Consider the following 25,239-nt stretch of genomic DNA (forward strand, 5'->3'; position numbering starts at 1 on the left):
CAATAAAGTATATCCAAGTGTCAATGGAAAGAGGTCAATGATTAAGAAATTTCTTCTGAATGCTGAAGATTAAAATGTAGTATGACTTATAAATATAATTTTTATGATTTATTTTTATTGTTTTTTGGTTTTGTTTTGATTTTAATGTGTAGCACCAACATGAATGTCTTCACTTAATTTCTTAAAGAACAATAGTTCAATGCAAAGGCATATGGCATGATATTCGCTACCATTGCTAGATGAGTTTCAACCCCTGACTTACATAATGTCTGGTTCTAGCACCTTCCAAACTTGAGAGTTCTAGAATTGTATTCCTATAAATAATATAATCTTGCACATAATGTTGGACTAAAAGTGAAGAGAGAAACGTGTCTATAGAGTATACTATACTAACGCTGGACCTCCTAGCAAGCTATCCCAAGACTATTATATTCTGCTATGTCCCATACTGTGAGTGCTCATTATTTTCTTATTTCAGTTTTGTGGACATGTTTTCATTTATGATTCTACACTGTTAATTTGTTATTCATCACCACCTGAGAATATTAGAACATGGAATGATAATGCATACTCTATAAGATACTCTCTCAACAATAGTTTTTATATTTTCACTTACCTTTTAATTGAAAAAAGTTGACCAGCAGTTGTACTGTAGCTGTTGGTTTCAAGCAGATGCCTAAAGAACTGTCTTCCTGTGGTTTATTGGCTATTCTGGACTTCAATAGAGAGTGACTATTCCATTTGGAAGAAACAACTCCTTGTTCTGTCTGGTTAGACAGCTTCAGTAATGACTGATTCTTAGGAACAGCAGAGTACTGGGAAAAGTACTGGAAATAAACTAATTACTTAAAAAAAAGTTATGCCATATATTTTAGTTACTGTTTTCCCTCCCCTTAGTCTTTCCACATCTTTCCTATCCAACTCCATGCCCTTTTTCCCCATGCTTTAAAAACAAAATAAACAAAACAGGAGAATAACAGGCAAAAACGAACAAAAAAAAAAAAAACCCAAAAAGGCAATAAAAACAATAAAAGAAACAGAAGCACACACACATAAAACAGAATATTGGAAAACATACAACCAAATGATAACAAGTAAAAATAATATGCTACAAATAGAACTACAGTTTTTCTAATGAATTGGATTTATCAAGAGTTGAAAGTATTGATCTATGATTAGTTAGAATAAAAAGCACAGACAAATGACAGGCAAAATAATATATTCTATGCCTAATAAAACTACTAGAGAAACTGAATGAAGAAATCCATCTGATTTGGCAAACATGTACTATTCATTCAAAAGACCCTAGCGTTATTTCCACTACCCACACTACTTGGTGTCTAACCAAAACCACAACTCTGACTCCTGTGATGAGATGTTCTATTCTTATCTTTGAAGACACCTAAACACATTTAGGGCTACCATAAATATAATTAAAAACAAACCCCTTGAAAACACTGATGTCGTTTTGATTTATGGTTGTGGACTGAGTTCACATACTCTCGTATTATGCCTACTCTAGATTGCTTGGAATGATTGATAATTATACTTTAGAAATCAAGACAATGCAGAGAAACAAGAAATTTCTTCTGACTACCCAACACTAAAGTAATTACTTTTACTAGAAATGTAGAAGACCACAAGTATGAAAGTTTTGTCAAGTACAACGAAATATGAGTATCAATCACTCCCTGTCTTAGTTTCAGTTGAGGACTCAGAAGAAGCTACTAACTGTCATTGTGAAAACCAAATCCCATCTTCAGGACACAAAGTTAGATCTTCAGTGAAAAGCAACAATTTTCTACCACTGTGTCTTCTTCCTTCAACTGCAATTAGAATTGAGAAGAGAAGGGTCTGAAGAATAATTTTTTTATTAACTTGAGTGTTTCTTATATACATTTCGAGTGTTATTCCCTTTCCCAGTTCTTAAGAGATACTTGTGATGGTCCTCTGTGAAAGCAACAGGAACTTGAAGAAAAGAAAGCATTCAAAAGACTTTCATTGAGATCCTCTGAGAATGGGAAGACTTGAATGGATGTTAGACCTTTAAAGGCAAATTCCAGGTGTGTGATTGACTTGAGACATCAAAGATAAAGGAATTTACAGCAGTTAAGCAAGTGTTCCTATCCTACATCTGATAGAGGGCTAATATCCAAAACATACAATGAACTCAAGAAGTTAGACTGCATAGAATCTAATATCCCTTTTAAAAAATGGTCTACAGAGCTAAACAAAAATTTTTCAACTGAGGAATATCAAATGGCCGAGAAACACCTAAAGAAATGTTTAGCATCCTTAGCCATCAGAGAAATGCTAATCAAAACCACCCTGAGTTTCTACCTTACATCTCTCAGAATGGCTAAGATCAAATCTGAGTTGACAGCAGATGCTGGCAAGGATGTGGAGAAAGAGGAACACTCCTCCATTGTGGGTGGAGTTGCAAGCTGGTATAACCAATCTGGAAATCAGTCTGGAGGTTTCTTAAAAAAAAATGGACATAGTACTACTCAAGGACCTAGCTATAACACTCCTGGGCATATATTCAAAAGATGCTTCAACATATAACAAGGACACATGCTCCACTATGTTCTTAGAAGCCTTATTTACAATAGTCAGAAGCTGGAAAGAACCCAGTTGTTCTTCAACAGAGGAACGGATGCAGAAAATGTGGTACTAGTTACCTATCAAAAACCATAACTGCATGAAATTCATAGGCAAATGGATGGAACTAGAAAATATCATTCTGAGTGAGGTAACCCAATCACAAAAGAAAACACAGGATATGCACTCACTGATAACTGAATATAAGCTCCAAAACTCGGAATACCCAAGATACAATTACAGACCACATGAAGTTCAAGGAAAAAAGAAAACCAAAGTGAGGATGCTTCAGTCCTTATTAGAAGATAGAACAAAATACTCACAGGAGGATATACGGAGACAAATTACGGAGCAGAGACTGAAGGAAAGACCATCCAAAGACTGTCTCATCTGGGCTTCCAACCCGTGTAGAGTAGTCAAACTCAGACACTATTGCAGATGCCAAGAAGTGCATGCCTGATGTAGCTGTCTCCTGAGAGGCCCTGCCAGAGTCTGACAAATACAGAGGCAGATGCTCGCAGCCAACCAATGGACCAAAATTGGGTCCCCATTAGGGAAGTTAGAGAAAGGACTGATGGAGTTGAAGGGGTTTGCAACCCATAGGAAGAACAACAATATTAACCAAGGAACTAAACCACCAACCAAGGATTGATGCCCTGGTGTAGGGGAATGCCAAAGCACGGACAAGGGAGGGAGTAGACTTGTGTGTGGGGGGGGGAGCACCCTCATAGAAGCAGGGGGAGATAGCAGGTTTCTGGAGGGGAAACCAGGAAAGGGGGTAAATTAGAAATGTAAATAAAGAAAAACATACAACAAAAAGAGAGAGAGAGAGAGAGAGAGAGAGAGGAAAAAAAGAAAGCACTCCTTACTGATGTCATAATTTTCTTGGACCAGATGTGGATGGACATGAAAGCTATTTGTAGTTGTCTTCAACTAAAATTTGCCTTGGAAAAACAATTGAAAAGATGAAGTGTCCGGAACTAAAGAATGTGTTTCCAGAACTCAAGAGAGGGGTGCAGTTTTAAAGAAATAGTAATTGTCCCTTCACATTGGAGCTACAGAACAAAGTCACCAAGAAGTGGCAAATACAAACTAAGAAGAAAGGGGATTAAATGATACTTAAAAGTTTCATCTTTAGATTAAAATGGAAGCATCATTTAAGAGCTAATTCTTCCTGTCAAAAACCTGACTTGAAAGAAGCAAGAAACAGTCAACTGGTTGTTGTTGTTACTTGTTATTATTACTTCTTAATAACTAAAAATAAGAGTTATTTATGGTTAAAATGGAATCCTTTTGCATTTTACCTAAAGTTTATCTGAAGAATAAGTTTCAATTAGTCAACTAATTTAAATATGAACCACTGCATAGTTAAATTCTCTACTTTTAGCATCTAAATCATTCCATAAATAGGTTATATGCTCACAGGAAAATTATATTACCATGACAGGACCTAATTTTAAGATAGAAAAAATCATACTGTATAAGATATGCCACATACAAAATACTCTCTCTGTGTGTCTCTCTCTGCATCTTTGAGTCTGTCTCTGTCTGTCTGTCTCTCTCTGTCTCTCTGTCTCTGTCTCTGTCTCTCTCTGTGTGTGTGTGTGTGTGTATGTGTGTGTGCGTGCATGCACATGTGTGTGTTTGTGTGTGTGGGTGCTTGCGCTCACAGGCACACGTATACATTCATAGACATGGACAAAAACAGGTCTTGGGCCCAGAATTTTCAGTAATTGAATGGATTTCAGATGTTATGAAAAAGAAGGCACAAGGGCAATATGAAAAGATGCTGAGGTCTAGAGGGAGCCCAGACTCAGAGAACTATCACCTATGCATCCTGCTTCGAGAAGAGAAGAGAAGAGAAGAAAAGAGAAGCGGGAGGCGAGGGGAGGGGAGGAGAGGGGAGAGGAGGAAAGGAGAGGAGAGGAGAGGAGAGGAGAAGAGAAGAGAAGAGAAGAGAAGAGAAGAGAAGAGAAGAGAAGAGAAGAGAAGAGAAGAGAAGAGAAGAGATAGCAAGATTTCATGTTTCTCCATTTTCCTCAGGTTTCCACAGGTAGATAGAGGTAACAAGCAAGAATAAGCATAAGGTTACTAATAAAAGTAATTGAAGAAAGGCAACTCTTTAAAAAGTTGCATTATTTGATAACAAGTATAATTACTCTTTAAAAAAGTCAATAGAATCATCGCAACATGCTAAAAAATGCATCCATTTAAGAGATATACCTATATTAGATGAATTTTATAAAAATGAAACTATATATTGAATACAAAGATAAGAAAAACAGCAGCATAATGATAATGTTTAAGTTGAAAATTATTGGACAACTAGTTAGGTAGAGATTCTGCAACAGTAGGTTTACAGGGAAAGAAGAGAATGGATGTAGAGGATATAAAGAATATAAAGGATTGATTCAGAAATTATATACACAGTATATAGGTACAATGATTTCACACAATTCAGTGGCATAGTAGATAGGAGTTATATTTTGCACACTCTTGAACCTCTGGGCACCTAGAACTACAATTCCTCCAAACTACAACTCACACAATGAGGTTTAGTTTGTCATTGTGATGGCACCATGAACTACCTGTCCATCGCCCATCTAAGGAATAAGCAGGAAAACTAGTTTCCAGGACGGAGCACTACAGTTCATTTTCGTTGGTGTCTGGAAGGACAGGAAGTCTCATAGAGTCACGATGCTCAAGAGAGAATATAGACAAGAAGTTGAAGTCCATTAATGATTTCTCAGACTGTCATACAGAAGCATTTCTTCATATGGAAGTGATTTCCTAAAGTAGACCTTAGGTACCTTCTACTTTTCTGAGTGCTGGGTTTCAAAAATATTTCAACAAACCAATTTGTAAACCCTTAATCTTATTACATTTCAGCTATTAAAATAACAAATTGATTAACATTTAACTAGTTTAATCAAGATAAAAATTGAATTTGGAAACAGTAAAAATTTTGCTAGCTAAAACCAAAAAACACATTACTGAATAAACAATTTCTTGAAAATACCTTACAGCCAAAGGTCAGAAATTTGCATGACTTGTTCCTGTGATGAATCAAACTATAGAACGTTATTTATTCTATTGTTAACACTACACATTAAAAAATGATTATTGATGTTTTAAGAATTGACATTACAATCACATGAAAATGGAATTACTTCTTTCTCAAAAGGAATGTTCTGATTTATAAATATTGTTAAAATGATACTACACTCCTCATGGTTTAGATAATTGGCTATTTAATGAAAATATTTTAAGTTGTAGACACTGTCAAGTGAGCACAGATATCCACATCTTTGTAATTTGCATCATTTGTTAATATATTTATGTTTATGCTGTTCTGTTCATAAACTTTGCTTAGGATATAATTGGATCTAGTTTATGATGATTCAGCCTCTACCATTCTCTTATGTCACTTCACTAACTGTTCTGCTATTGATACCTTTGTCCTGCCAGTACAGTAGCTACAGTGAGCTAGTCTGACTGACAACCAGCACAGGCTCACAATATTTGAACACTATCACTTTGGTGGAAGCTTATAATCTTGCCTGAATTCAGGTATAGGCTTGCTGAGTGATACCACAGCTTCCTTCTGTGACAACCTTTTCTCGTACATCTCCCCGACAACTATAAACTCTCCTCCTGGAACCTTAATTGAAAGTAGACTCTTCACTAATACAATTAACATCTACTTGAGGATTGGAGTTCATCTTGGATATATTTAATTTGCTATGTGAAGCATCTTTTGTGTTCATTTTGATTTAACAAACACTGTAATTATTTAATACTTTGTAATTTTGAATAAAAATCAATCCAATTTACATACTATAGCACGTGGCATACTTTCATTTTCTTGCATTGAAATTTTAGTTTACTTTTTCAATCAACAATTACATTGATAAGAACTTTAACTTTTTGAGAGTAGATTTGGCTATCAAATTAAAATTCACCTTCTATCTAAATTTCTTCAATTTTGGGCAGAAAATGTCAGTTATAAGAATATTAATTTGAAACTTGAGTTTTTAGACTTAAAGTGAAGCTGTTTTTGTGAAAAATTTTGTAAAGTGTAGACCAAGCAAAATAGCAAGGCTTTGTCAAATAGACAACTTAACGTATTCCTAACAATATTTCATCCCTATGCATTCCTTACTGCTCTTATTGTTTATTGTTATACAGTTATAAAGAAGAAGTAGTTTTTAATAGATGTGCTGCTTTTTTAAAAATCTATTTTCCTAATGGGTACCATATGTAAAGCTTAGTCATTTTGTTATAACTGCCATGATCATTTTGCAATATGAAGCTTCCCACCCAATTTTACTCTAGTCTTTTGGCTTAAATGGTGTCATTTTAGGGTACATTCAGTATTCCTTCAGTTATAGCTCTTTTGTTCTCAGGAAACAAAAATCCCTGTCTCAAACAGAGAGAGAGAGAGAGAGAGAGAGAGAGAGAGAGAGAGAGAGAGAGAGAGAGAGAGAGAGATTTTCATGCATTGAATCTCAAGACGGAAACCCTTCATATTAAAATGCTTGAAAACCTTTGGAATTTTTTTTAAAGAAGCAACATTCATTGATCAGAATTTGAAACCTGTGTCAAGAGTTAAAATGTAGGATAACATGTCTGTCCATGCATAAGAGAAGGAAACAATCTCATAATTCAAATTATCAATAATGGAGGAATTCACTTGATCCTATTTACTTTTTGTGATACCCAATGTGGTACCCAGATCACGGAGTTTCCTAAGAATTTATTTTCCTTGATTCTAGAGTTTATCTTCATCTAGCTAGCCATTTTGAAATAATTGTGGATGTCAACCGTCTAAAAGTACAGCCATTTCTATCCTCAAAACACGTTGGATGATAGATATGGCAACCTAGCAAAAAGAAAAAAAAACACAAACTAAATTGGAATTTCAAGGCCCCATTTGGATTTTAAGTAGTACTGAGTAACTTCCGTTTCATCTTTAAAATTATTGTCACATTAGTTTTTTTTTAGTCTTTCTAGCAAAATTAAATTAACACTATTAAATCATAATGCAGAAAGACTCAATGAGTCTATATTTATGACTTTAAACTGTGTATTTGATATATATTTTTTTCATTCATTTTGTTACCCAAAATTATTATGGTCATTTAATTGAAACCAATCTAATATGAGAATGTATCAAAAATTCATTTTATTTTAATACTTGGAAGCAGAATCTATAAGATAGTTCCTGGTCGGGTTGGGGATTTAGCTCAGTGGTAGAGCGCTTGCCTATTTAGGCAAGCTTAAGGCCCTGGTTAGGTCCCCAGCTCGAAAAAAAAAAAAGAAAAAAAAAGATAGTTCCTGGTCTCTTGGCATTTCCTTCAGTAAAACTTGTTCAAACATTTTTAAGGACTAAAACCTTTTGGGAATTTTTTTAGTATATTTTAATATCTCATCACATTTTACTTAGCTATTCTTTTTCATATTGACTGAATATGGTTTTCATATTTTATATTTGACTGAAAATTATTGATATACCATTAAATATTGATATAATCTTATAATTAATAGATATGTGATGCATGCATATAACAAATTTAATATTTTTCCTTTCAGATTATCAATGTATAATATATATCACTTTAAAATATCAGATTAACTTTTTTCTATTGTCTTCTTTGATTTCATCATTTCTTTACTTAAAGAAGTAATCAGTTCTTTATTTAAAAAAGTTGTAATAGTCTTTGTGTAAGTTGCTTTAGCTTATCTCATAATTTAATTAACTATTATCATTAAAACACCTTGATTTTGGCACTGGAATACAAGATATTTTGTGCCAATTGCAGAGTTCATGTTTGAGTCCTTGCCTAGCCTGCTTATCTACACCCTTCTTTCCACTCCTGACCATTTTATAATAAGCCACATTTTATACTATACCAGGTGTTAGCCCTGCCTTTCCAATGTTAGCACTGGTGCAGATGTTGTACTAGGCCTTTTACTCTTGTGTCTTACGATAATACAAAACTTCATTTTAAAATTTCTTCTCAAGTTACTTTAATCCTCCACAATTTTTTTATAACTGGTAAGTATAGTAATTCAAAATTCTCTATTTCTTCTTTATTTAAGCTTTGTGTGACAGAGAACAAAAGAATGAACTTAAGAGTAGTTATTAAAGACTTCAAGAGCAATACAACAAGATTTTAGAAACAGCAGATTTTAGAACTTCTAATTTATCTGGTTCATGTCATATAAAAGCCCCAGTTACTCTGTTACTCTGATTCTTCTTAGAAGAGGGTATTCAGGTCTGTAAAGGATGGCACAGTTATAAACCTGTTCCCAGAACTCAGTGATTACTCAATAAAACATTGTTACAAATAAAAGTGAAACTATTTTGTACTAATGCGCATCAACAAAGAATTATCTTATGATTATACAACACTAATATCTTTGTTGCTATTTATTTGTGCATGTGTATATACTTACATGTCTTTATGTTTATTACATAACATTGTTTCAATGTCTATGTGATATAATTTTTTTAGAATATGCAAAGTTCTGTGTATTTTTTCACAATTTCAACTTGTTTTATAAAGAGATAGATCTATACTTTACTAAAACATTTTATCTAAACCATCATCATGTTTAATAAAATAGAAGATAAAATGTATACTTGAATTTATATAGTATACTGTAGTCATGATGAGTTTGTAGAAATTTTAAGTTGCAAATAATCAATTCATTAAATTATATTTATTTAAAAAAATCTTATACCTCAGAGGCTTTTTAAAAGTCCTATTACACTTCACAGGGAATGATAAAAGAATAAGATACAATTCTGTGTTCCTAGAAGAAACTTTTCAGTAAGTGTATTTATACATTGTGAAGCTGAAGCAAAGTACTCCAATGTTTATATGACTTAAGCATTATTCCATAGCTATTTCATTTGGCTTACATGGACATGTTAGTTTGCTTTTCCTTGATGTTACCCATGCAAATTTGTAATATGATCTGACACTTAATATAGGGGTTTTTTCCAATTCACAATAATATTTATAATCTCAATCTACTATTCCAACCAATGACAAAAGTTTAAATTTATTTTTTTCACATCATTGAAATGGGAATTGTCTCTAAATATTGATGCATACAGTGTATTTTAAAAATAGAAAAAGGAAGCAGATGGAAATTATATATATGTATATATATGACACAATTTGTTTTCATATATCACTCATTAATTCATTTTTAAGAAAATAAAAAATTTAATGACTACTCTTGTTTGTACTATATTTTGTGTACTTGTGATTCTTTTTGTCTTCTTACAGTGATCTTTAATAGAAGCTGTAATTTTTTTTCTTGCCAGAAGCAGAATTCAGGAGCCAATTCTCTATTCTTTTCCCACCTCTCTTGGTGGACAATCAGATTATCCATAATCAACTGCATGGAGATCACATCCCTGTGATACACTTATACTTGACTCACTATTTACATCACTAGCCTTCACAGTTCACACCTCAAATGTACTGAGGATATGACTATCTGTTAATCACAGTGAACATCTGTTAATCCCAACGTTGTCTCCTAGAATCCATTTCTGTTTGTTTTAAGGTTGTAGTTAAAACTCCTAGAAGAAATACTCTTTTGATAATGCCCATGACCCAATAAAGACATTGACCCAATTCCCTACATATTTCTCTCTCAATCTCCCCTACCAATATGTTGGTAGCTTCTAGTGAAGTAGAGAATGTTCTCCTTAAAGTCTCTATAAGAAGAACAAACTCTGCAACATGGACTTTGTGATTCTTCTTTTAAGTCATGCTTGCAATGCTATGTCTGACAGAGAACAAGATGACCTCCCAGATAGAGCAATTATGTCCACTGCAGGGTATAAGTCAATCCTGACATGCTGGATACATTATTTGCTAGCTAAATTAGTAGAGAGAGCAAAAAGAATATTATACCAATCCACATGGACCACATTTAATCACAGTATAATTGAACATATGCTTAACCCTCAAGCCAAGTGAAAATTTCACCATTAGTATAATGCTCAGCATTCCTGTAACCATTGTAGCTGAAATATTTATAAATCCTGAATAGAAGTGGTAGACTGGCACATGTGAAAATAAAAGAAAATGAAAATTTATTGTTCTTCAAATATAGTAAATTATTTTCAACAATGACTAAGAAACTTCAAAGAACTTATAAAAATACCCTCATAGCCAAATAATAACAGTAACAGTAGAGAAATGAGTTAAGTCATTCAAATTTAGTGATTTCTCAACTAAGTAAAAGACAATTGTAAAGTTAAATTTAGTATTCTCATGGATCTTTAGTAAACATCATTTTACCAAACTATAGCAAACTATGTAGTAATCAAAATACCAGAGAAAATGTAAATATGGCCACCAAATCAATGTGAGAACCAAAAAGCTCCAGTCCATTCAGACTAGGGCATTTTATTATTGATTATTGGATTATTGATGGAAGTATACCTGTAGAGGACATACTTGTTCCATTGAGGAGGCCATCATCATTGCCCTGACAGAGAATGGACAGTAAATAGAACTTCAAAGACAGAATCAGAAAGTCTCTGTTGGAATGACTTTGATTAAATCAGTATATCATTGAGTCTTCCTCAATCTTCTTTAATTTAAACATTTTTAATAATTTTCTTTAATAAACTTTTCTTCACCTCCACCTATAAGTATGTGCACTTTCCATTTGCATTCACAAGAGACAATAAACTCAAGAGATACTCTTTGTGGTCAGTTTTAGTGATCATTAGAATGCAGTACCCTCCATCCTTGGTTCAAGAACAAATGGATCATGTGTGGGTGCTTTGAATATACTTGACCCAAGAAGTGAGTGGCATTATTAAGAGGTATGGACTTGTTGGAGTAGGTGTGGCCATGTCAAAGGAAGTGTGTAATTATGGGTGGTTGGCCTTCTCCTAGCTGCAGAAAAGCCAGTCTTCTTCTGTTTGTCTTTGGGACAAGATGTAGATAGAACTCAATGCTCATACAGCACCATACCTACCTTGATCCTTCTGTGCTTCCCGTCATAATGATAATGGACTGAACTCCAGAACCAGTAATCTGGCCCCAGTTAAATGCTGTCCTTTGTAAGTTGCCTTGGCCATGCTGTCTCTTTACAGCAATGGAAACCCTAACTAAGACATCATGATAGGTCCTACCACTCTATAAAACTGAATCACCAGCATGGGTAAATAACTCCTAATAGCACCACATCTCCCTGACTCGACATCAGTTCTACTGAAGAAATCATTTTACTCTAGCAAGGAGCCTGTGACTGCTACACCTTTCTAAGTTTTCTGAGCCTTGTAACTTTCATTAGCTATCTTTATGTTAAAGACAAGCAGAGGAAAGTTTTCAGTTCATAGGAAATGCCTCCATCATGTTTCTCATTAACCCTATTTGTGTGACAAACTCCACTTCACTTTCTGCTTTTCAGGGCCTTGTTCCTAAATTCCTGGCTCTTGCATGAGTACCTTGATGACTCAGAAATGTCAAACACAGAGATAAGTCCTAAGCTTCCTCTAATACTATTATTGATCTCCTTACTAGCAGATATGAAAATAAACCAACAGTCTGTTGGTTTGTACCTAGCAATGTGACCACTGTTGAGGAAGATGACCTGTGACTAAGTAACATCAGTCACAATGGGCTCATTATTAGTTGAACAATGAATATGTTCAGTGTATGATAAAAATCAATGATCTTTGGTTAACTCTTTGTTATTCCAAAAGCTTGATTGGTAACAGTTGATAGTTTTAAAAACATTTTATTTATTTTGCAGGTCATTGGTAACAACTTACCTAGAGACATCACTAAAGTTGAGCCTTGGACACTATAAACTACAGTGTCTAAAACAGTATGCATTTGCAAAATGAGAACTCAATTCTTGACACCTAACTTTGGTTAGATTTATTTATTTTTTACCCATTCATCACATGACTGGCCTGTATTGGGTATGAGAAATTCAGAGTTGAGATAGATACAATGCAACCCCTTTTCTTGAAAATGTTACTGTCCACTGGGTATATCAAACGTCAAGGCTCATGGGACTTTTGAATAGCATGTAGAAAAATGCTTGCCCTGACTGAAGAATGTTCAAGGCACTCTCAAAAGACAGGTGTGCTTCACTGGCAAGAGGTTTCCATGGGATGCTCGATTAAACTCTTAAAAGAATAATTAAGAATCAATAGGTCAATGAGATGGAATTCTCAGGGCATTGAGATAGTGGGATTATCTCCAAAATAAATAGAAAAAAAACTATGTGCACATTTGGACATAAGAAAAAAGTAGAACAGAACATGTTTGGAGAGGAAGACAAAGAAAATATCATAGAAGACCTTAAAAGGGTTAAAGGCCTCTCTAAGAACAGACCATTGTTTTAGATGACTTCATCATAAATTGTAGAATAGTGAGGCAAGATTATGTACATATAATCAAAGTTATAATTCACTATGCTGTAGGAGATAAAAAATGAAAAGCCTCTGGTGTCAAAAATGTATACTATTATAAATTAATTACAATTAATTAATATAAATAATTGTATATATTTGCTCACATAAATATGCAACACAGTTAAATCAAAAATGGAAGGACTAATGAATTGCCGTTACAGTGGCTCTAAAATGATATAATTAGTAATCTAAAAGAGCTTTGTTTTTTTTTTTCAGAGCTGCGGACCGAACCCAGGGCCTTGCGCTTCCTAGGCAAGCGCTCTACCACTGAGCTAAATCCGCAACCCCTTAAAAGAGTTTTTGATATAAAACTTATTACTGTATACTCACTGAAGAGAGGGAAGAAAGAATATTTCAGAGGGAAGAATGAGATACCAAATGCATAGAGTAAAAATCTGGGAAATAGACTGTTGTGTTTGAGACAAGGGAGAAGGCAGCAAGCCGGAAACAGGAAACAGATGAGTGCTGTCCTCTGTGCTTCTCTCCATAAACAGTACTACAAAGAGTTTCAGTTTTCACAAAGAGAAACTTGAACGTTATAATTTCAGTCAGAAAGCTATTGGTTTCTCATGATCTCGTGCAAACAGTGTTAGTGATGACTTGGAGCAGTTATCCTTGTGGAAGAATGAATGGCAAATGGAAGCAATAAGAAAAGATGAGAGAGATTGAAAATAGACCTGGAGAAAGCATGAGAGCACACTCACGTTTGGGAACTCAATGATAACTTGGTATGTACAAGGGAATATGTGGAATAGGCGCAGTTATATTCAACAACAAAAAGGCTCTATAAGTTCTCTCTGCCTCCAAACTGACTTTTTCACTCAGGCCACACTGCCTATATTACAGTCAAAAGTCACAAAAAATGTCTGTGTTACCACCTGAGATAATTCATTGTGATATAGTCGTTACTACTTAGGGTAGGAGCTTGTATGAGGACCCAGGAGAGAATGCAGGAATGTCTCTAAAACTCTGATTGAAAGGATCAAGGGCTGATTTTGGTTCCAAATTACTTTTTCTGTAAGTCTTTATTCTCTTAACATTCTGTTATTTCAGCAGAATGCTCACCAGAAAATTGATATCAGATCTAAACACTGGAATGTGAGTAAAAGTTTTAACAGTGAAAGATGCTGTTTAGTGTTTATGACTTATAAAACCAGTTTATTGGGAGGAGGAGGTTCAAAAAGGAGAACCCAGTAATTCTCTTTTACTGACATCAGTGAAAACTGCTTCCTGCTTAGATCAATGAATTAAAAAATCAGTTTTAATGCATGGCATGCCTTAGCATTGACAGTTGAATGCTTAGAAATGAGTATTCTAAACCTTCAGAATTTTATAAATGGAAAGAAAATGGTTTGCTTATAGTTAGTGTGAGCATTATGATTATTATTGCTAGTAATGATGACCTGGGGACAAATGGATGTATATTCTTCCAATTTATATGATGATTGTCACATAAGTGAATTAAAACTTGCTATTATCTTCAGGGCAGTACATTATTCTCTATACATACAAATAATAATAAAGGGATACGTCAATATTCAGAATTTATTAAGTGTATTACCCTACCTTGCATTTATCAGTCAATGAAGCATTAAAAGGCATATAGAGAGAAGAATATTTTAAATCATTGAATTATAAGTACCTTGTAAACTATTTCTTTAGTTGAACTCACTTCATGTTGAGAACAATGGTGTGAAATTTTTGATCATGGTACGTTTTTGCATCTGCACGTTTTCACGTCCGGACATCTAGAGTTTGCTGCTTTGCCCACATTAAAATGCCTGAACCATCTCTTCCAGCCTGAGCCATACTTAAGTTACATAACACCCAAGGGGATATGTGTATCTGCAGGGACTCAGTTTAAAGAATGCCTTTTCCACATAAAGATCTTTAATATTTCTGAATTTAAATTCTTTCCCAAAAGTTAGGAACCTGCTTTTCATTACAATGTAGTAGTACATGGTTTTGCTTGGGCATCAGTGATCCCTAGATTACCCTCGCAGCAGCTCTTGACAGGCTGTTGATTGGCTGTTGACATACACAAGAAGCATGGCACCCTGACCATAGGTTCCGCTTGGGCATGAGCAGGGTTGCCCTGCTCATAAGAGAACCTTCTCCATCACTTCCCACAAGAGCCTTTCTTGGCCTGCGTACTTCTAGTTAATCATTCATATTTAAGACCACATTTAACAAGCAGAGAAGATAAACCTTTTTGTTGTTATTTGCTGGAGATTAAGGTGAAGGAGAAAAGGGGCAAATAATGACCTGCCCAGTGCTCACACTCAATTCACTGGTACATTTTGATTTCATCTAATTTTTAAAAACTGTTGTGCTTGTGTTTTTCTTAAATATTGCTTCTTATGGGTCCAAGTACTGTATTCCCGGCCCCATGTACTAACTACCATGGTGATTAATGTGTCAACATCTTGATTTTTTTTCCTAAGGTGACAATTTCATGTTGAGGCGGTCAATGTTTTAGGACCTACAGTTTCTATGGGAGTTTGAAACAGTAAGGGGTGAAGGCTGATCTGGGGCACAAGTTAGGTAAATCTACTTTCCTTAGTAGCTTCAAAGGTCCATAATATAGAAATGGCCACTGAGAAGGTTTGATGGCACTTAAACTCATTGGTATTCTATGGAGGTTTGTTATAAGCAATTACAAGTAAAATGGACAAATACGTGGCCTTGAGAAAACCATGTCTAATGATGCTTGCAAATGGGAATTTTTTTCCTCTATGAATCACCAAATATCAAACCCAGACCCTCTTAAGGAGGGCAATCACCCTAGTCCAAATCAAATATGCAATAATACAGCCATGCGTGAGGAAAGCTACGCAGCTATATGAACCAGAAAGGTGATCTTATGTTGAGTGTAGTAGAGGTGGTTTACAATCCATCTGCAACCTTTTCTTCGGAAAAAATAAAAACGATTACCCAAAGAATGCATTAACAAGTTTTAATTTCAGTACCTCTCCATCATTAGGAAGAAATGTGATTAAATATTTAGCACTTGCAGCTCCCTGCAGAGTGCTTATTACCAGCCCCATTATAGGATGAGGAGAAGATGCTAGGAAGGATTAAATAAATTGCCTGAGGATACACAGCTAGGCACTGACACAAAATAGGATTCGAACTAAAGATTGACCTAAAGCATATTCTTGCATTTTTCTATTTTCTACCCTATAAAAATATTGAGTTATATGAATGTTATTGAGAAGAGCCTTCATAGGTTACAAGTGTACCTGAATATAAAAGTCCCAAATTCTTTGGAACATGATTCTGAATTTTTTAATAATGATACTATATATGTATCTCTCTCTCTCTCTCTCTCTCTCTCTCTCTCTCTCCCCCCCCCTGTGTGTGTGTGTGTGTGTGTGTGTGTGTAATCTATCAGTGTGGCCCAGAGAAGTACCCCAAATAAACAAACCCAAATAACCATAGACAGAACATTCCTGAATCTGAAATCCTAGGACCTAGGAGAGCTGCTCGCTTGAAATATTATGTTTTCATGCCCACAATAAGACTTTGTGATATGGATGATAATAGATGTGGAATTGATGAGTAGAAGTTAATTAAAAGAATAATTTTGCAGAAGCAAAGTTTTATATGGCAAAATAGAGTTGAATAAAGTTGTATATAAAGAGTGAAAATCATACAATAGGTAATGGAAGATTTTGATTTTTAACATTTAGAAAAAAATGCGAGTCACACAAACTGAAGAGTCCAAGAGATGGGTGGACAGAGTGAACAGTGAGTCTCCCACCTGAGGTTTTGGAGATAATGAAGGGAAACTCCATTGTTCATGACATAGAAGAATAAATACTCTGTTAAAATAACTATTCCTTTTAATTTTTTCTTACAACCCACAATGTAGAGCCAACTGTTAAGATAATTTATATAATTTTGTTAAATAAAATTTAAAAGACCATTAACAGTTAGATTAACATTTGCTATTAGGTCACAGCTTGTCTTCTGCTCTCTTTTTACTAACTTATAATGTGCCCTTCAGACAAATCTAACAAGTTTACATGGCAAATAGGGACGAGACTTGGGCATCTAAAGCATTTGACTCTAGCCCTACCACAACCCCCCCCCATTTTAATACTAAAACATAATAAAACATTATGCCAAAAAGATAATTCAGTATAAAACTTAAAATAATAAGTAAGGTATAATAGTTTCATTTATCCATTCATTTCTTTGATTAAAAACTTCAAAATTATAAAATTCTCTGTTATTCAGACTATATAAAGTTCAAGATTTTGGACATTTATTTTCATTGCTATCTTCCACAAGTCAAAACTAATGCTATCATCCAAATGCTAGATTCTATTCAGACCTCTCAGAGGCTTTGGGGGCCACTCACACCTCAAAGTCAAACAGAGTTGCCCCTCCAAATCACTTGCAGCTACTTGCTATTTAATCTGCAAGGTAATGCGCTTGTGACACAGATCAAGGTCCTTTGAAGTCGGCCAGGTGGTTGAGTCAAATCACAGGAATGGTAGGGTTGGGGGTTTATTCAGCTACTCAATTTTCATTTCTCTGTTTATTAACCAAAGGAAGTAAGAAGACCTAACTGAACTATGCTTTAAAATGCATGATCATAAAACATAGATGTCATGGTGCCATAAAATTTCTAAATCATAAAAATAAAGGAAAAGAAGTTTCATACAGCTGTGGAGTTGAAGTTTACAGAACAGTACTTTTAAAATACAATATCCATGTTAGCATTAAGATGTTATAATCCGTAAAAACCCTTCAGAGCTTAAAATATTCACTAATAAATATGCTGTACAGATGGCTTATAAATTAGCCCTCACAAAATCTTTGTTCGCCCTTTATTTTCAATTTATTGATCCACAAAGGATGTCATGAGTAGTTTACGGACACGGCTTATGAACAAAAAGAGAAAGAAAGAAAGAAAGAAAGAAAGAAAGAAAGAAAGGAAGGAAGAAAGAAAGAAAGAAAGAAAGAAAGGAAGGAAGGAAGGAGGGGAGAAAGGAAGGAAAGATGGAAGGAGGGGGGAGGGAGGAAAGGGGAGGAGGAAAGGAGGGAGGGAGGGAGGAGGGGGAGAGAGAGAGAGAGAGAGAGAGAGAGAGAGAGAGAGAGAGAGAGAGAGAAGAAACGGGTGGAAGAGGCAGACCTGAATCAATTGAGAGTGGACTGCTGCTAATGTTAAGATCCTAAGGAAAATTCTGGAATTTTTCACTTTAGATGTGCAATGGAAAATGCAACACTGGAACTCATCTTCACTGAATAAAACTCACATGCCCAGGGAACAAGAATTCTATTAACATGAAATGTCTATTGACATAGTCTAGGGAATAATATCTCTTTACCTATGCATACATTCACATTTGCACTTAATTTCATAATCAGTGGCCATTTCATGTACTCATTTCTACACATTCCAATATTTTATTTTTTGTGTAAATGAAGAGTGAAAAAAATGAGGGAATGAAGGGAGGCTCAGAAACACTGGGACAGACTCACAGTGACATAAAGGGCCAAGATGTACAAGCAGCCATTTAAGATAAAAAGTGTTTCTATCTCCTGTGTTCTTACTCCTAAAGCAAACGAGTATGAAGTAACATTGTAATTATCATATTTTGGAGCTTTTGCTTTGCTATTAAATAACTAGAGACTTTTTCTTCCCTGTACTTGTGGAGGGCAGAATATGGTATGGGAATGTCTCCCTCAATATCTTTTGAATCTTCAGGTTTCAGACTGGAGCTCACCACTTCAGTTAGATGGTATAGCGGATCTGCCTTTGCCTATCTCACCAGCAAGGGCTTTTCTGATGCTTATTTAAACACTCAACTTTTGTGTGAGTGCTGGGATTTGAATTTCTATATGTGTTTGAACTCAGATTCTTATGACCGTCACAAACACTTTAACCCTTGACTCTTCTTCCCAGAGTCCTAAACTGGATCCCTTTTTCATAAAAACTGGACATGTCTACTGGTCCAAACCTACTTGCACAGTATAAATGTATAAGTATATAATGAAATTATGGCATAATTATACATTCTATGCCTCTTCATGAATATTTAGCATAATAATTCTATGTGATAACCTAGCAGGCTCAAGTCACAGATACCATTCACATGAAACTGTTGTAGCTAATTAAATCACATATAAAATATTCAATGTGTTACTACTATACAAACTATGGATTTTGTTCAGAAATTAGGCATATGCATTAGTTTACAATAACATTTATTGGGATATATATATATATATATATATATATATATATATATATATGAGCAAAGTGAATAGTCATAAACTATTTGTATTCTGCTTAAATATACACACATAGGCTATTCTATAAGCTATTATTAGCTTTCCATACATACAAAATCTTCAAGGAGATTCAGGACAAAAAGATTAAAATAAGGCCAGAACTAAATACTTAAGTCTCAACTGTTCAATTTGTTTAGGAGGGAGACAGGTGCAGGTCTTGTTACCCAAAAATAAACAATGATACTTTACATCATTCCAAAAAAGCATCCAGGAACAGGTTATTTTAGCTTAAACTCCATGATTGACATGTTCTAAGAGAAGAACCTACACAAGTGATTTGATCTCTCTCTGTAGCGATGTTCTCATCTTTGAAAATAAAGTAATGGCAGTCTTTATTTCATGGGGTAGAATTTACTGGGTAGTGTTTTTAGACAGTGTCTCTCACAGAGTAAGCAAGTGATAATTACCTGCTACTTTCTTTTTCCTTTATTGCCCCTGAGCAGATTCCACACAGCTCTGAGTGTTGTTTCTTGCTATGCACTGTTTCCTCCTCCTTTACCACTCCCCTCAGCCTCAAAATTTAATAAGATTTGCAGTTAATTTACACTTATAATGAAAGAATCGGTTAATTTTGTAAATTCTATTGGACACCTTTTGTGCTTTGCACTGTTCTAGACACTAAGGACATGTGGATGCTATATTATTGGTTTATACAATGGAGAAAAACAATATAGAGCTAAGAAATGTCAGCCAGTCAATAAGGTGGCAAGTGAGTATTGTCCTAGAGGAAGATCGTATGGCATGACTTGTTAAGTGTCAAGATAACAGGAAGTGTTAATGCCTTTTTGCAGGATCATTTTCAGTGTTAGGGGCACTGTAGAAGCCAGGACATCTGAAGCAAATTGAGGTAAGAAAGTGATTGTGAGGGTCCAGGAAATGAGATCAAGCACAACATTTAAAAAAGCGGGACTTTTACACACCCCGATTGTGAAACCCTAGACGAATTTGACCAGAGAGATAGTTCCGGAATGGTTTTAAAAAGAACACCAAAAATGTTGCTGGCTATATTGCATATAGATTTTGAGATGAGTACTGTTGCAATAGAGTTAATATTGACATAATAGAGACCTCAATGAGAAATAATAACAAACATGGGAATGGAAGGCAAACGGGGAAAGGGAAAGGCTGTGGATTCAGTCACACAGATCTTGGACCACATCCAGCAGAGGCTGTTCACAGGTTCAAAGTGGATCTGAGAAAGAGGTTAAGATTAACTTAACAATTTGGGTATGATTATCTGAAAATGTGGAAATGATTTTTAAGGCAGAGCAAAAAGAGAGGAGAGTAAGAACTGGGTGAATTTGAGAGAGTCTGGAGTCTGGTGTGAATTTTAGATTTTAGATGGCTATTTGACAATTAACTACATTTGTCATAAAAAGAAACTCAAAAAAAATCTTAAACAGGAATTAGACCTGTATAGACCCAAAGTCTATACATCTCAATAAACATACAGTTAGAATGGGTATTCTTAAGATTGGGCCACATACCAGAAATGTTTCTATCATTATCAAATATATTAGCATACATTTATCCACCACTAAAACATACAAAAATACATCATAGATTTAGAACTAGTAAAACAATGAGAGCTATACCTTCTTTAATGAATCATGTCCATTGCCTACATTCAGTTCTTCCTCATCTCCTAACATTTCAATGCTCCTTTTCTATTTTCTCCAGGTTATACTATACCCACATGCACATATATATACATTTATACATATATCAATGGCTACGTTCTATATATGAGAAAAAACACTTGCTTTTATATTTTGTCTGTTTATTTCTTTGGTTTCAGAAGTTGCATGAATTCACTTAAAATTATACATTCTAAATCTGTCAATTTTTCTTCTAATATTGTTATTGCATTTTCTTTAGAGCTATATAATATTCACACACACACACACACACACACACACACATATATATATTCTTCATAGTGTTCATTGTCCATTATCCATTCATCCACTGATGAATATGGAGGCTGATTCCAGATCTTTGGTAAAGTGTATAAAGCAGTAATAAGGCTAGGAGTGATGGCTATTAACTATTTATTATAACACCAAAGAGGCAAAGAGAGAAGTTAGACTATGAAGCTGTGTTTACTCTGGGAAAGCTCACCATCTTCACTGTATTTGTATTTGCCCATCACTGCCATCCCTTGACTTTGGTCATTTCTATCATACCCATGCAATGCACTATGATAGGAAGTGACAAACCAAGGCTTCTCCTCCTCTCTGTAAGCCATTGTCAGTGCTACAGGTGGTGCTCCTATGAACAAAGTGAGCTACAGAGGGAGTCAAAAATGCCTCCCGAAGACTTACTTCCTATTTCTTGCCACTACTCTACTTTAGCCATTATCTGCCTCAAGTAATACTTCTGCATCCACAATACATTGGCCTTTCAGCCCACACTCAGCACTCAGAACAGGTCATATAGTCACTGAGCTGGAGAAAGAGTAAAGCAAAATAATTGGCTAGTTTTGCGTGCCCCTTAGTCAGAATAGCGATCTCTGCAGAAGCAGAATAACGAAGTGGAATCATGTCCACTCCATACGTGTAAGGCTGATCTTGCCCCCTTGCTTTGCCATTTCCCCTTGTGATGTACCCTTCCTTTAATGTTCCTCTTCTCTATTCTAAGGGTATTTAACAATGTGGGAATGGAATTGTGTGTACTCCAGAGAATTCTGAACACTCACTACTGCCAGTCTGTGGGCTACATTCGTGCACTTGTTACTACAGGTTATGAGGCAAAAGATGCTTTCATTTTGTTTACAAGTTCATGTCTATATATTCCTAAAACTCCATGCAAGTTCTGCACAGATTATCATTGTCGTAATTTGCATTTCATAAAGTTTGTTTATTACACCTATTACTTCTCTCATTATTTTCTTCGTCATTTCTTTTTAATTAAACAAACTCTTTTCTTACCACTCCTAGTTTTATTCTATCATGTTGCTTCTAAATTCTTTAAATGTTCAATACTAAATATTAAACAACATAGTTGAGATCCACCCATCGCAATGTCTTTCAAACAATGCATGTTCTATGCACCAAATCAAAATATGCATACCGTTATGCCTGTATTTCCAAAGCTGTTTCTGATTACTGACTGAAAATTCCCCTGTTCTTCATTAGAGGCTGAGATTCTTTTAAAATGCTTATTTACGGCTGCACGGTCCTCAGGGGCAGACTGGATTCAATCGCCTGCAGCACCAAATCTCTTTTAACATTTGGCCAACTGAACATTAGGTAACTTTTGGCTAAGGGGCGCCACATTCCTACTTTGGGTATGGATAAGGTGGCTACGATCTGATACGCTTCATTTACTTCCAAGTATTATTAACATTAATGAGCATTATATTCATGCATCAAGAAAACATAGAGAATGGAAGTCATGGCTTCTCAGATTTTATTAAACGCTGGATCCTTGTATTCAAGGGCAAGACTGATATTAAAATGTTTTTCAAAGATAGATGAAAATAAATAGTCTTTAATTAATAAAAGTATTGCTTCTCTGTTTAATAGGTAGCATATATTTGTACACAACTATGGATTTGAAAACATCCTTCCTGAAGGTGAAAGGAGATGTAAGTACGTGTTTACTACAAGAGAAAATAATTCATTAAATTACAAAGAGTTTCACTTTCTTCTGATCTAAATAAAACAGGCATGTGTGCACATTAACTCTCTGTTTACATTTGTGCCTGAGACCTACAATAGATGTGTATCCTTTAAATTTAGTTTTATGTGATTAACAACATCCCGCTATTCAGAGTGTATATTTGTATCCTGTTAGCTCTGTGTCTACAATATAAAACTGAAAGAAAACCTTGACTCTTGGAAATGCCATCTTATTTATTTACTTTCTGCTTTAAATCCAGAATAAGTTTTCAAGGTCTCTACTAAAATGATAACCTTTATGAGTCACAGGAGCTTAAGAACATCTATGGATTAATCCGTTTTCGGTGAGGTTAAACGGAGCAACAGATTGCCTACAAAGAGAAACGATACGCAGTTCTAATAGGTATCACTCAACACGGCCCCAAATATAAATCAAAACTAACAAACACCCTCCCCCACAAAGGCCTCTCAAGTTCAGGTCCTTGAATTTAATTATTACAGCAAATGGTAATATAACAAGGGTGTCTACTGTCAGGGAGAAATGTTGAAAGCAGATGTGAACCATAGAAAGCATATGTAAAGCACACGTGGTCCACAGCAAGGTCACGGGACCCAGGGAAAGAGCACATGTGGAGTTCATGAGCCACATGTGGACACATGTTGCAAGAGTCATGTGTTTCTTTTCATTGCCAATACTCAGATCATATTCTAAAGAAGTCGGGGGCTCTTAAATAAACTTTGTACTTCTTAAGGTAAGCGGATACCTTTTAGTTTAAAATCCCTTCGTGTAAGCGGACAAGGGCCCCAAATCCAAGTCTGGGCTGGAAAATACTCAGGTCCTTGTTTCACTCCTGTTTGCCTATCCCAGGGGAATTCACCTGATTATTCCAGAGGAGTCAGGATTTCTTCCTTGCCCACAGCTAATTCTTTGAGCATGCCATAGCTTATAAGGAAACCAAAGGGAACTGTGCCTGAGTGTGAGAACCAGGGGCAACAAGGGCTTGAATGGGGCTTTTCTTTCTTATAAAGCTAATGCTGGTGGCTTAGCTTGCACATTGAAATAAAACTAAACTCTCCCACACTCATAATAAATCAGGGAAGCATAAAATTAAGGCATAATGTTTACTTTGTAATTTGGACATTATGACATTATAAAATTTTAAATGGACATTAAGAAGGCAGAGATAAACATGAATTCGGACAAATATCTGTTCCATGAACAACATCAGAATTTTCTGGAAACATAATAATAGCAATAGCACTTCACCTATGCATAGTCCTCTATGCATAAGATGAATCTACCCATGGGTTGGATCTTCTTAGCAACACTGCCAGAAACATAATACAACTAGAAACACAGATCAGATGGACAAAGATTGTCAATGAAGGAAGAAGAGCTTAACTAAACCACAGTGATCACGAGATCTGTTCCCGTGGCCTGTGCCTCGTGATGTAAAGTAAGCCATGCAGGTTTGGGGGGTTAGCTTTTATTTAAAATCACTATACAGTTGTTTATGTGTGGATACTTTAGCAAACTAATGTATAAAAAACCACAAGATAAATAGGAAAATATGTATATGAACTGTCTTTTAGAAAGCTTTTGGAGATTACAATATAGTTAATTTCTCCCTTCCCTTTGCGCCTTCGAAAAACTCCCATATAAATCTCCTTGCTTTGTTTTTTAATTCATTTCTTTTTTTATTGTTATTGCATGCATAGATTCTCCTAAATATAAACTACCCAGAAGAACTAGAGGCAGCTAAGCAATGCTGAAAACTCAGGAAGTCTCTGGCAAATAAAACAGAAGTTGGCCATTCAGTACCAAATGGCCATCTCTGAAAACATACATACAAGACAAAGAACCTACTATCTGGTTGAATGAGTTACATTTAGAAGTATTAACTGTCTTTATTCACAGTGATCCCCTGAGAAATGCTGAGATTCAAAGAGTTAACCTACTGTCACATGAACACGTTAGGCTGAGATTGCTCCTTGAAGGTGCCATATCTGAACCTACAAAGCCGAGCACAGCAAGCTAATAGGGGTTCATTCATTCCTGACATTGCAATCATAAGATAATGATATCACCGTCCTTTTCCGAAGAAGACATAGACAGCATTCACCCCTTCTCCATTAGTGTTACAGGTGAGCAGGGAATATTGTCCGGGTTTCACAGAACACTAAACCGTGATTCTGAGGACACAATGAAGAGGCCACTGATGTCTATACTGCAATAAGAGACAG

General features: G+C 35.2%; 1 pseudogene; it reads left to right on the forward strand.

The window, feature by feature from the left end:
* Positions 1 to 633: 633 nt before the first annotated feature.
* LOC116897511 lies at positions 634 to 756 on the forward strand (annotated as a pseudogene).
* Positions 757 to 25,239: the final 24,483 nt, after the last annotated feature.

Source organism: Rattus rattus, chromosome 3, assembly GCF_011064425.1.
Source record: "Rattus rattus isolate New Zealand chromosome 3, Rrattus_CSIRO_v1, whole genome shotgun sequence".
NCBI classification, from domain to species: Eukaryota; Metazoa; Chordata; class Mammalia; order Rodentia; family Muridae; genus Rattus; species Rattus rattus.